Source organism: Drosophila obscura, unplaced genomic scaffold (assembly GCF_018151105.1).
Source record: "Drosophila obscura isolate BZ-5 IFL unplaced genomic scaffold, ASM1815110v1 contig_186, whole genome shotgun sequence".
NCBI lineage: Eukaryota > Metazoa > Arthropoda > Insecta > Diptera > Drosophilidae > Drosophila > Drosophila obscura.
Window position 1 is genome coordinate 313,647 of NW_024542774.1, and position 12,670 is coordinate 326,316.

General features: G+C 42.3%; 1 protein-coding gene across 1 annotated transcript in view; it reads right to left on the minus strand.

Moving 5' to 3' along the window:
• LOC111077533 (potassium voltage-gated channel subfamily H member 8) overlaps positions 1-11,807 on the minus strand; it is a 52,051-nt gene extending 40,244 nt beyond the window's left edge. Inside the window, exons 1-2 of the mRNA XM_041592864.1 lie at positions 11,781-11,807; positions 10,736-10,866 (exon numbers count right to left, since the gene is read on the minus strand). The gene's annotated coding sequence lies outside the window, so the exon portion shown is untranslated. The remainder of the gene's footprint in view (positions 1-10,735; positions 10,867-11,780) is intronic.
• Between the last annotated feature and the right edge of the window lie 863 nt (positions 11,808-12,670).

Sequence of the window (12,670 nt, forward strand, 5' to 3'; positions counted from 1 at the left end):
GCGCTAGAAGTCATGGTAGAACTCATATGTTAGAACCTACATACGTACAATGGACATAGTAGTTTTAGCATGACTGAAGAAGTATGTACCAAGTACAAACATATGTATGTCTGTATATGAGACGATTGTGAAAGCAATTAGGTACTCGAAAAGAGACCGCTCCCTGGGAATACATTTGCCTTCCAAAAATCACCCACGCCCGAAATGGAGAGCCAAACTGATTGAGTGAGAATATGCATCCAGAGAGGAGTTTCATGTAAGGCCAGAGAGCAAGTACGAAATAATGATACGAGCCACTAGACACCAGGCAAACAAAAACAATGTCTAACGGTGCAGGTAGCGGGGGGAAAACAAAAGCAAGCAAACAAAAGAATGAGCGAGCGAGCCAGTGCACATTCTCGTACATTCAGAACGTACATATGAAAATAAATACATACATATGTGGAAGACGGGCAACAAGGAAAGAAGACTGACTTCGAGCACATCTTATACAAATCATATGATACCCTGTAAGGGTATTGCAATCACCACCGATCGCTACTTGCTGCATTTGTGCATAGAAAATGAGTAATCAAGCAGAGAAGAAGCCCCCACCCAATGCTTTTTCTCGCTTTGCTCTCCTCTGGTCTACACACACACACACACAGACACTCGGAAACAGCAACATATTCACTCGCAGATGATAAATATTTGCTGTTATAAGAAATCCCCAGCTAGAAATATTTGCTAGCTAAATATTTGCTTTACATTATTGAATATGGCCTGTGCAAAGGCGATTCCTGGGCCAACAGAAACAGATACGATATAAGGACACACCCACCCACGCAGGCTGGCCGTCGTTTATTTATCCAACACAGACACGCCCACAAAGTGGGTGAGGCTAATCCTATTAGACTTCAAAGCCGTTTACCCAAACAAAACTTTGCCAGTGCCCATGCTCGGAGACGTGCGCCTTGGCACCAAACTCGGACTCGAAGTCGAAGTCGAAGTCGGACTCCAGTCCAAACACCATGAGCTGTGCCCTGATGTGGCAGTGGGCCTCTGGTAACAGCAATCTGTAAACCGCTGCACGTGTGGCGCTTATTAATTTTCGACATTTACCGCGTCGAGCACTTTAATTAGAACTGCGACGACCCACTCATGGTGCTCAACGGCATAAGAATATATAAGGATAAACTTCTGTACCGAGACTTTGTTTTGCTTGGCATTGGAATTGGGATAGCTACTGGGAGACAACAGCTGCTGAAAACAAATTGATTTTTAATAGATTTTTATGGGGGCTTTGGAAAGAACAAATCATACATATATATATATATATATACTCTGGTGGTCCAAAGTTGAAGGAAGCTTACAGTTAGCCTGACTATACGCCGCAATAATGACAATCCGTTTTTCTCCTTCCTGGTTTAATTTTTCCACTAATTGTTTTAATTTGTACGGAAATGTGATATTTATCATAGAATTTCCACTGCCCATTTATTCATCAATTTAAATTCCTGCTGAAAATTTCAAAATAAAGTCTTCGCTTCAAATGTATAATAAATAGGCTTAAGCTTTAGTCATGAAACATCTGCATCATTGTGTGTTTCCCTTTTCTTTTTAGAAAAATAAATAACGAAGCTTCATTTTATATTATCTCCCGCGCTGTTTCATTCATTTTAAACCGAGTTCAATGAGCCCATGGAAAAGTTGTCCGTAGTGTTGACAGGCCCCCCACCCCCAATAAGCGAACGGCGCGCCGGCCAGGCCACAATTTAATCTCCTTTGTTCCGTCGGCTGGGCTTTTTATTTCTTTTCAAAGTTGCATATTTTATGGGTACACACTGCAATTGATGTAAACTTTCTCTGAGCTCAAATTAAATTATAGCCAAAACAGTAAATTGTGGGATGCGCTGATCAGTGGTGAAGTATTTGCGGATAGTTCTCTTGCAAGAGAAAACCCTAGGTGCTAGAATTTCTTGTCCGCACTGTAAGACGTCCGTGGGGACTGACCACAAAAGGACTCCGACAAAGTGAAATCATTGCCTAAGGCAGCTGTCCGCTTGGAGCGTTTCCACTGTAGTTGTCAGCTTAAAGAGTGGCCAAGTCAGTCTTTCGTTTTTCCCTTCCTCTCAATTATTGGACCTGGCCAGAGGAGATTCCCCCTCACGTTCTGCATTTATTTATGCGGCCAAATTGTAGAAAATTAAAAAGTAGACAAGAAATAGAACGGAGGAAAAAGTTGCCAAGCTGTGTGCAAAGCAAGAGAGAATACTTTAATTTATTTTGGTAGCTGCAGGGCAATACAATTCGTGTGTTTTATTTTGGTAAGGGTAGCCAGAGAGGGAAGAGTGAGAGAGAGAGAGGGAAGGGAGGGCGGCAGTTACCACTTCGGCATAACTTTGACTTTGGCTTTGGGTCGTTTGCCCCATATGTTGTTGTTATTGCTGGCATTAATGTTGCTTACTTTGGGCCAAGGCGAGGGCTTACTCTGGGTCTGGTCTGGGAGAAATGTGTGCAAAGGATCTCGGGGCATATTAGCATACTTTTTGCAGTTCTCATGTGTGTGTACGAGTGTTTTACTGTGTGCTGTGGGAGCAAACAATTGTACAAACATACATACATATTGTGGATAATGTGTTTGAGAGACACTGACAGCAATTAGGGAAGCAAATACAGCAGAAACCCATCGAAAATCGGCCAAGTGCAAAATATCAGAAGTCCGCAGTCACTGTAGCGGACTCGCACCATTGATTACTTAATTTCTGTGAAATTTCCAGCCAGTCAATGCTCACCCAGAAGCCCATTAAACGGTCAATCAGACGTGAACGCAAGGCACTCAAACAGATAAGAAATCCATAAACCGGCCTTGCACCGAGGCATTGCATTCGACATGCTGAAAGTGAGATCTGCCAAATGTAAACTAAATTTTCTATGGCGAAAAACTGGAACATCGCGGGCGCATTATCGCACGCCTTGAATGAGATCTGATGGGAGGAAGGTATTCCAGTGCCCTTCAAGACTCCCCAGCAAATGAAAACATATTGTTTTGAGCTATTTTTGTCGCCTGCGCATGTAAACAATCTCTATGTATACCCGCCCCGTCATAATTATGCTCCCGCCAGTTCTACGGAAATAATCCAACTGTGCTCCTCCTCTCCCTGCGCTGTCAGTGCAACTCCCAAGCCCAAGCGTATCATAAACGAGCCAGTGAATGGCTGAAAGTTATCTATAGCATTACACAGCTTTCATTAAAGCTTTACATCTACACACAACTGCATACAGTCTGTGGAAAAAGTCTCTTTGCACAAGGAATGAATATTTATTAATTTTTTTCAGATCTTTTGGCGTTTTTTTCTTTTTCTGGCTAATGATGCCCAAGGTTCAACGACTAAATATGTATTTCAACAATATTTTATGTGTTTTCTCAGTGTCAAAGAACTTTTCAGACCTACTGTATGGAATCGGTGCATGCTCAAATGTGTGTTCGCATTCACATGTATGAAATCCGATATTTATACCAACATTATTTCCCAATAATGGCTCCGGGACGCACTCTACCCACAAGGGGAATGACAGGCAACTTCAAGTGGTACGGCAAGTACTTCTAGCAATCATCTTGGGGTCATATTCTGCTTCCGATCCGATGCTGCGTCTTGGAGCATGCTAATTGTTTGCAATTATGCTTTGCGCGCGCTTCACTTTGTAATGAAAACGAAACGGCATAAAAATGTGAGAGGGAGCACGTTCCGAGGAAGGAGGAAGGGAGGGCACGGGCACGGGCACGTCAATTGCATTAAAATTATGAAAATTCTCCCAGTGAAGTGCTGCCACTTGAAACGGAATTAGGTGAGCCGCAAAGAGTTTGTATTTGATTTAAATGCCACACAATTATCTGATGTACCATATTTGAGTAATTTGTATGTTCATTTCAGAACAAATAAATGTAAATCAAAGTGTGGTAATTGACAAAAACCACAATTTAAATGCCACTATGCGGACAATAGTTTTTGCCGTAATTATTTACGGTTCGTGCTGCGACTTATCGGTATCAATCGACAATTAAATTGAATTCCCATGGCCCGTGGGGTGGGTGGTGACATTTTTTTTTTTAATTTATTGATCAATAAAGCTCAAATAAATGTGCGTATATTTGTTATTAAATCCTTTTGAAATTTTTATTTCAAATGAGCAAGTTTATGTTTATTTTCCCTTCTTCCGCGTACATTTTCGGTGAATGTTTATTTGCCACACGCTCTGACGACAGACATTTACCTTTCGACTGTTAATGCTAATATTTAAATTAATTGCTAATAAACCGGCATCGAATGTTTATGCCCCACAGTTCATCCGACAGTCCGTCATGGCAACTGTGTTAATTTTATAATTTTACCCCCTTGTTTATAGCCCATTGCCGATGACTTGAAACAAATGCGAAGCTGAAATCACTTTTATCTTCGGTTGCCAGTCCCCTGTCCGTTCGATGTGTCTGCCCCGGATAGGTGCTATTGCTATTATTTTGTGCATGGGGAAAAGAGAGTGGAACAGAGACCTGAAATACCTCCTATGTAAACATTTCCAGAGAGCTGTCTCACGATATTTAAGCACAACTTGAAAGAGAGCGGGAATTTTTCGCCTTACCTTTTTGGAGGGTAACCTTGTTAATTTCTCTCCTAGCTTTCTCTCTCTCTCTCCGCACAGGTATTAACGGGATCGACAGCAGCTGTGTTATTTTACCGTCCGCTGCTGAAGCGTGGAGAATTTAATGTTTTATTCACACTCACACAGCGCGCAGAGTAAATAAATAAACGCCAGAATTTACTGTGCGAAACAACAACAAAAACACATACTCGAAATAATTTAAGCGAAAAAGTGCTGCCTTAAATCTATTAACTGTGATGTCAGAGAGCCAAGTGTGCAGAGGACACCCTGGGACAAGAGGTAAATATACATATTTACTGCCACCAGCCCCGTCACATCATTTGGCGATCATTTGTACCTTATATTTAGAGAATTAGCACTGTTTCTTTTTGTATCTTTTCTGTTTACAGTAGTAGTAGTAGGCAAATGTTTCGGAAAACAAAAGAAAAAATTGCATTGCAGATGTAAAGATCAATAAACCTCATTTTCGGTTTAAGCTTCAAATAAAACCCCAGAAAGAGGTTTAGGAATGTTTAGAAGGATCAAACCGAAGAGTAACTCCTTACCACCCGATACAGAGGTTGTATCGCAATGCATGTTATTATTATTTTGCCTACAAGCCTTCCCAAATTTATGGCATATGCAAATGACTTGAAACTTAAATTAATATTTTGTGGGTACAATTTAAGTTTGTTTAAGCAACGTTTTGGCTTTTCATAACAATATACAGTATGGAAATTCCACACCTGGTTTTGCTGGTTTGAATGCTGGCCAAAGGACTGTGGCTAGAAATGCGGTCTGTGTCTGTGTCTGTGCCGGAGGCACTTTGAGGCATTGTTGCAGACATCACAATGTGCATAGAATTACCTCACTTCAAGGCAGCGAGAGACAACAATTATATTTTTTATTTTTGTTTTTATTTCAAATGTTTTCCCACACACCCAGTGCTCTTGGGAAATGGAAAAAACAAAAAGAGAGACAGCCCCTGCAACGGCAGCATCTGGCCATTAGAAAGTTTTGCACTGAAAAACGGAAGGCAATACTCGCATACACATATATATTTTTTAATTTTTATAGAGTGCAGCTTCCCATGCAGCATGCACACAAAATTGAAAGATCACGCTCGAAAGAATAAATTAATTAAATCTAAATGTGTTTACTAGACTTTAACTGTAGCTATAATAATTTTCTCGACTCAGTCACCTTTTTAAACCTTGTAAGACACAATTTCGAAACACTTTCAACTGTTTAGATGGTTGCCCAATCTTTATGTTTTTAAATTTTAAGTTTTTAATTTTATTCCTTATTTTTTGCAACGAAGATGAACCCTCCAGATGGCTTTACATCGGCGGTCAAGCTGCATATAAGGATCCAACAGCTTAGGCAGCGGGTAAAGAAACGACGAAAGGTCACACCGCCTCGTGAAATCACTCCACCAGCCGCTATTGATCCGCTAGAGAAGTCCACTATGATGGATCTATTGAGCAGCTTCGATCGATCCTTTGCCAAGGAGGCGAATGCGACCAAGGCGGCCAGTTTTTGGCGTAAGGTCGATCCTTCGAAGGTGCGGGCTATGAGCGATTGTCACTTTCCACAGTGCCAGTGCCTGAAGATCTGCGGCGAGAGCCCGGACAGCCAACCTCCACCACCCCGACATATCTTGCATCCGGACCATAATCCCTACGAGAAGGTATATGAGGACACGTCGCTGCCGGCATCAGGAGCTAAGGAATCGAATCTACTGGGAGCCTATCGTCAAAGCATTGAAGCTACCAGCTCAAGCCGCACTTAAATTACAAGTCTAAGAAAAATTTTCAACGTGTATCGTCTTGTCTCATCACATCACATCACATCACGCCAATCAACCATGTGGAATCTCAAAGGCAGCATAGCCGGTACAGTATGTCGAAGCCAGTATATCCAGCCCATCGCTCTGCCATCGCCGCGAAAGGAATGCCTCCTCTGTCGATGGCCCAACTACGTGAAGAGTCTTGCTAGAACCAAAGGACTTGAGCCCTTTCGACAGCTGCAGGTGGATCCGAATGAAATAGATCTGTCCACTATCTATGGAAATGTGTGCAAAAAATATGCAATGGAGTCCTTTATGCAGAAGGAATGCCCTTGCTCGAGTACACGAAGGCCTGCTACGAGCCGATCGTTTCCGAAATCAACCAAACCAATATGTAACCAAAGAAAGGTTGAGTCCAGCTGCGCTTCAACACACGCATTCGTACAATTTACCGAGGCAAAGAATAGAGAGGACTTCTCCTGAGACGAATATCTCAAAGTCAACAAGACCAAGACGATCTTTTACTAAGGACAAGTCCTACAAAATTGCCCAAGAACCACAATTGAAATCCGTCAAATCGATTCAGGAAAAACACCCCAAGGCAGCCAGAATCAAGTCAAACTCGACCATTAGAAGCGGCCACTCCAACACACGATTCAAACGGAAACAATCTGTTGGTAGTATGTCGTTAAAAAGTGTTGATCTGGTTAAGATCGTACGGGAAATGTCTGTGAAGCGTCCGAATGAAAAGGAGTATATGAGAAATGACTTTGACTCGGAAGCGGAGCCGGTGGATCCATTCAGTACGTTAGGCACTGAGAGGGAGGACGATCCTACGAATTCAGTTGTCAGCATGGTGTCATCCGCTGGTGTTGCACATGATTTAAACCGGCTCTCTTCGATATTTTACCTAACTTCCAGAAGCACATACAATCTGCCCGACTTTTTGCCGATCAATATAATGAAACACAAAGATGAGTTCCTGTCCGTGCATTCACTGGAGCGGAACTTTAAGGACACCATGCCGAAGATATGGCCCAGGACTGAACCAGATATCAGCAGACAACGAAGGAAGGAGGAGTCCATGCCAGCCAAGACTCGCTCCGAAGGTGATGATCGGCTGGCCCGGCTGATCCACAGGCTGAAGATGACGAAAGCTGTAGGCTGCCAGACGTCCTCAGCCGACTCTAGCTACAAATGTGTCGTATGCCACAGGGGCGAAGGGCACTCACATCCATGTTACCAACCAGCGACAAATTTTCAACAGCATCGAAAGAATAAGCGCAGTCATGAGGTTGCCTGCCAAACAGAGCCCACCATTTGTATTCTATGCCAGATAGGGAGACAGCCCGAACCCGATGAGCCTTACATGATCGCGATGAAGCAGCGCAGACAGCGCGAGGACCTCCTGGTGTACTACCGGCAGATGGAGCGGCCGAAGCAGCCCCCGGCACCCACCAAGTCACAACCTAAAAGGACGCTGCGGCAAATGCGCAAACAGCTGGAGCTGTACCTGGAGATCCTCGCCCACTGCGATCGGGTGGTCGATGACAAGCTTTACGCTAGAACCGCTAGAATTTTGGCCCAGCAGTGCTGAAGGCTTTGACCCAACTGGATGGCGGACTTAGGTTCAAGTTTTCCAACTGGTTGGACCAAGGCCCAAGCAAGTTTAAACATCGATTTTTTGTACTATAATTCGAATAAAGTGTGCTTCAATGGTTTTATTTACAACCGAGGTCCTGCTTTAAGCCGTGAAATCCCAGGCAATGCCCCACTTCCCTCCCTTTCCTTGGCATTTTCCATAAACTATAATAACATTGTTGAGAAAATAAATTGCCGACGATTACACAATGCAAAGAGTTCATTCTATTCACTTAATAGGACCCTTGAACTACTCGTACCCACTCATGGCATATAAAGTTTATTCAAATGCACATTGGCTCGGGAAAACTATTTTCCTGCATGCTTTTCCACCAAATTTATTCCATTCCAACCAACTGCAGAGCACTATAATGTGCCATAAAAGTCAAGTTTTTTTTTATATGAATCCCGATCCCCAGTCCATCCGCATAAATGTTAATTCCGCAGCAACTAAAATTCATTCTGCCTCCCCCTACGTGGCCACACCATCTCTATAAAAGTCAGACAGTGCCCCCTCTTTCGCGCACACTCTCCACACCCAACAACTCAAGTGCAACAGCAACAACAATATTTCTGAAAAAAAGAAACATAAAACAACGAAAAAGTAACGCTAGAAATTGTGACTATAGGGTTACCGCTGACACATTTCTGACACTTTTTAGCAACAGGATGCCAAATGATAATACAGTAAAATTCCCTTTTTAAAATATGTTCATAGAGTGGTGCCTGTTAAAAGGATATATGTTACACATGGGTATAATATACCCCCGACTCACAAGCAATACCGGGTATTAAAAAAAAAGCGAAAAAATTATCAAAGCAACAAAAACTCGGTCGAGGACTTCGCATACTCGTGACGGGAACTAGAAACTTTTTATATATACGAGTGTACATAGTACATACGGATTTTCTAAAGCAATTACGTGCGGGTGGTAGTGGTTTCTTCTGGTTTATTAATTTTTATGAAACTCACTTTAATGCTAATTTTATAGGGCCACCACAAACTCACACACACACACTAGCCGATGGTAGGTAGAATGCTGAAAAGTATGCAACGCGGGAATGCAAGCACATCAACAGGGTGAGCTGTGGCAGTGAAAATGGCAGACCTGCTACGAGCAGGTGTCAAGGTGCGAAATGCGTTGAGTCAGGTGCGTCACCTACACCCGGGGGCGCCAAAACACACACCGTTAAACGGCAGCCGAGCAGCGAAGAGGAAATAAAGGAGGAAATTTAAAAAACGTAAATTAAAATGAAAAAGCGCATAACAAGCGAAGTCCGAAGTTTCTGTGCCCTTACCAATCAATGAGCAGTAAAATGTATTTAACAGATCGGATTTTCTGAAGAAAATGCAGAACCAGAAAATGTTGAAGAAATTACTCTTGCTTATTAACATTTCTTTTGGATAATACTCCCTTATGTGGATTACAGGGTATACAAATGGAAGTTAGAGCCCAACAGAGATATGCGATGCCCGTCCGTTATGTTTTGCGATTTACCGGTGGCATCATAATTGCCTTAAAGTGGTTTATATTATTAAATCCATTAGTTAAAACTTGTGGAAAATGAAATTTACTCCATCTGCGTTCATCATTCGCGTTTAATTGCATCGCCGAGTGCAACCGAAATTTGATTAAGCAAAAATAATAACAATCCAGGGGAAATTGGAAAATCGTTTAATTGGCCAAGGCCAGTGGGGCAGCAGCTGGCTAGTTAACAAGATTTACAATCAACGACTTAAACTTTTTAGATTAAACACACAAACTTCAGCTGAATCTCGATGAAAGCCGGAGTTTCGCTTGGTTCAAAAGTTCACAAGTTTCGAATGCACGAGGAATAAAGCGCCTGAGAGCATCACTGAGGCCATAAAATCTCGGCATCTGATGAAAACTAATGGAAATTGCTGCTTGAGTGACTGCAAGGGATTGCAGGAAGGTTGGAAATCAAAAGCTTACACAAGTAAATCCAATATATATTGAATTTCGCTGATAACAAAAATATAGCATATCAAAAGAAGCAGAGACTGAAATAGAAATTTAGCGAACTTTGGCAATGAAATGTTGTTTAATTATGGGAGAGAAAAACAATTTCGATCTTTTCTTTTCCAAATTTTTGTGAATATATTTACTTTTAATCTACGAAGTGCCACTGTGGTATGGCCGTCTCTCCACTACCCCATGGAGAATAACACCACCCCCTCCCACCCCTTTTAATAACATGTTCACAGAAAAGCAGCAAACTTTGTGGAATTAAAAATGAATGCAGCAATCAAACTGCCTGCTGCAATACCGTCAGACATGACGAAAATTATCATTTGCGTGATAAAATTAATGCATTCCCAGAAACTTGAAAATTCAACTGAATTTTCATTGCAGAATATCGATGTGGAACACACACACACACACACACACACACCTGTTCTCGAGAACAAACATTAAAGCATACAAAGTGATGTCTCCATCAATCATACGCAGCGTGAGCCGCCTCTGTGGATGCTTGAAAGCCCAGACATGATAATCATACGCACCGCAGCCACCGACACCACCGCTGTCAAATATATTCCAAAACCTTTGAAATGCAAATCAGGCTAAATTTCCCAACATAAATCCAAATCAAAATGCAAAGGCACACCAGCCCACATACACACACAGCAACAAACACACACACACTCGCACTCGCACTCACCTTTTGTTCTGGGAGGCTGACAGGCTTGTGCCTGTTGTTCTTGATGTGGCGCCTGTCGGTTCCCGTTGGTTCCTGTCGATTCTTGCCGCTTGTTGCTTGTTCTATGTCAAAAGAGCTGCTACAACCTCTTGCTGTGATTGTGGTTGTGGTTGTTGTCGTCCAATTGAATCAATTCAATAGCAATTTGCGGAAAATCCAAATAAAGTAAAAGAAGGAAACAACACAAAAAAAACAGTGAGAAATGCGTGAGATTTCCTTTGGATAAACTTGAATTGCGAGTCTTTTCCTATGGCCATATTCTCACCCCGCCAGGGTGAACGCGAGCGTGTACGTGTGTTGGGGTTACATATGGTAATTTGGGTGGGATTTACAGGGCTTGTTGCACACTGCTACTGCTTAAGCGAAAGGACAGCGACAGGGTCAGGGTCGTGTATGGAAATGACCAAGCCCATTCGGTATTCTCTGTTTCGGTGGATTGGCAATGGACAGTTTATAATCGTATTTTTCAATCTGCAGTCGCGCTCGATTAAATTAGCGGAGATTTTTCATTTCGTTTTTCATTTCTCTCGTTTGATGTACTCTATGTTTTTTTTTTTTGTTTGTTGCTGTCTGAATTTTGGATTTAACACAAAGTTTTTTAAGTTTTATTGGCACAGATGTGCCCCACACGAAACATTGTTTGTATGTTATATTAAACATGTGCCAAAAAAATGTGATAAAATATATGTACATATTTATGTATGTATGTATGTATATAGTGTTGCATGTATGTATATGTACTTTAATAATTTATGTTTTCGTGATTTCGGTTTTTCCACCATTGATAACGTGCACTTTGAATCCTTTAAGTTCGTTGTGGCAACATTGTTGCTGCAACTTATGTTTTCTCTTGCACTTGAACTAGTTTTTCCATACAGCAATTTTCTGCCCTTGCCAACCAACCCCCACCCCGCCCGCACACACCAACACGCACTGATAACGGTATCGCTTGGATGGTTTTTTTTTCTCGAATGGGGATGCTCGGCTCGGCTCCGCTCCACTCTACCTAATGCCACGTCCGCCTTTGTGTGCCACTCAACAGCAACTGTTGCAACGGTCGCAAAGGCAACTTGTGGCTGCCTCGCCATCGGATGCTTCTCACAGCATCTTTGGTGGAGCTTTTGGGGAAAGCTTTCTGCCGCCATACAGCAAACTTCTCCCACCGTACAGCAAACTGTTGATTTTTCCATGTGTGAGTGTGCTCGGGGCGTGTGTGTGTGTGTGCGTCCCAGGAAGAGAGCACAGAAGAGAGACATCTTCCCTAGCGGTTAATTAAGCTCCATTGATATTTGGAATAAACAGTAATTAACTGTTGTTATTGAAATATTTTAAAAACATGGAAAAAAAGTTTTACAAAATTTCATTGAATTTTGTGGCAAAATAGGGTAAAAATCAAAATGTATGCATTACTTTTATTAATGCATTGGAATATGAATACTTTTTCCGGCTCTGATATATTAACGTCCATCATCTACGTGAATTGCGGCCCAATTGATTGATGTCCCTCGAAGAAGCTTACCAATGCAACAGCTACCAATAATAACGTCCAGCCCCCACAAGCCCACAGTGGGGAAAACTAGCCTACTTTTAGAAAAGGCCAGGAATAGATGAAGAGCATTTCGAGAATAACGAAGCTCTTAGTAAATTAGACTTCATAGCATTGCAGGTGCCATCGATGGTGCAACCGCTGGTGCTGCTCAAGGCCCCCAAACCCCCTTTCCCACGCGGTCAACAGCCCCAAACGGAGCGAGGCCACACGCTTTTGCGAATCCATTGAGAGTCCGCACTGCTGGACTAATTGCTACTCTTCAGCAAGGGATCTTGTTACTGAATGACCTACATGCAGAAAATTTCACGGAAACAAACATTATGGGGATGTGGGGGCAGCTTACATTA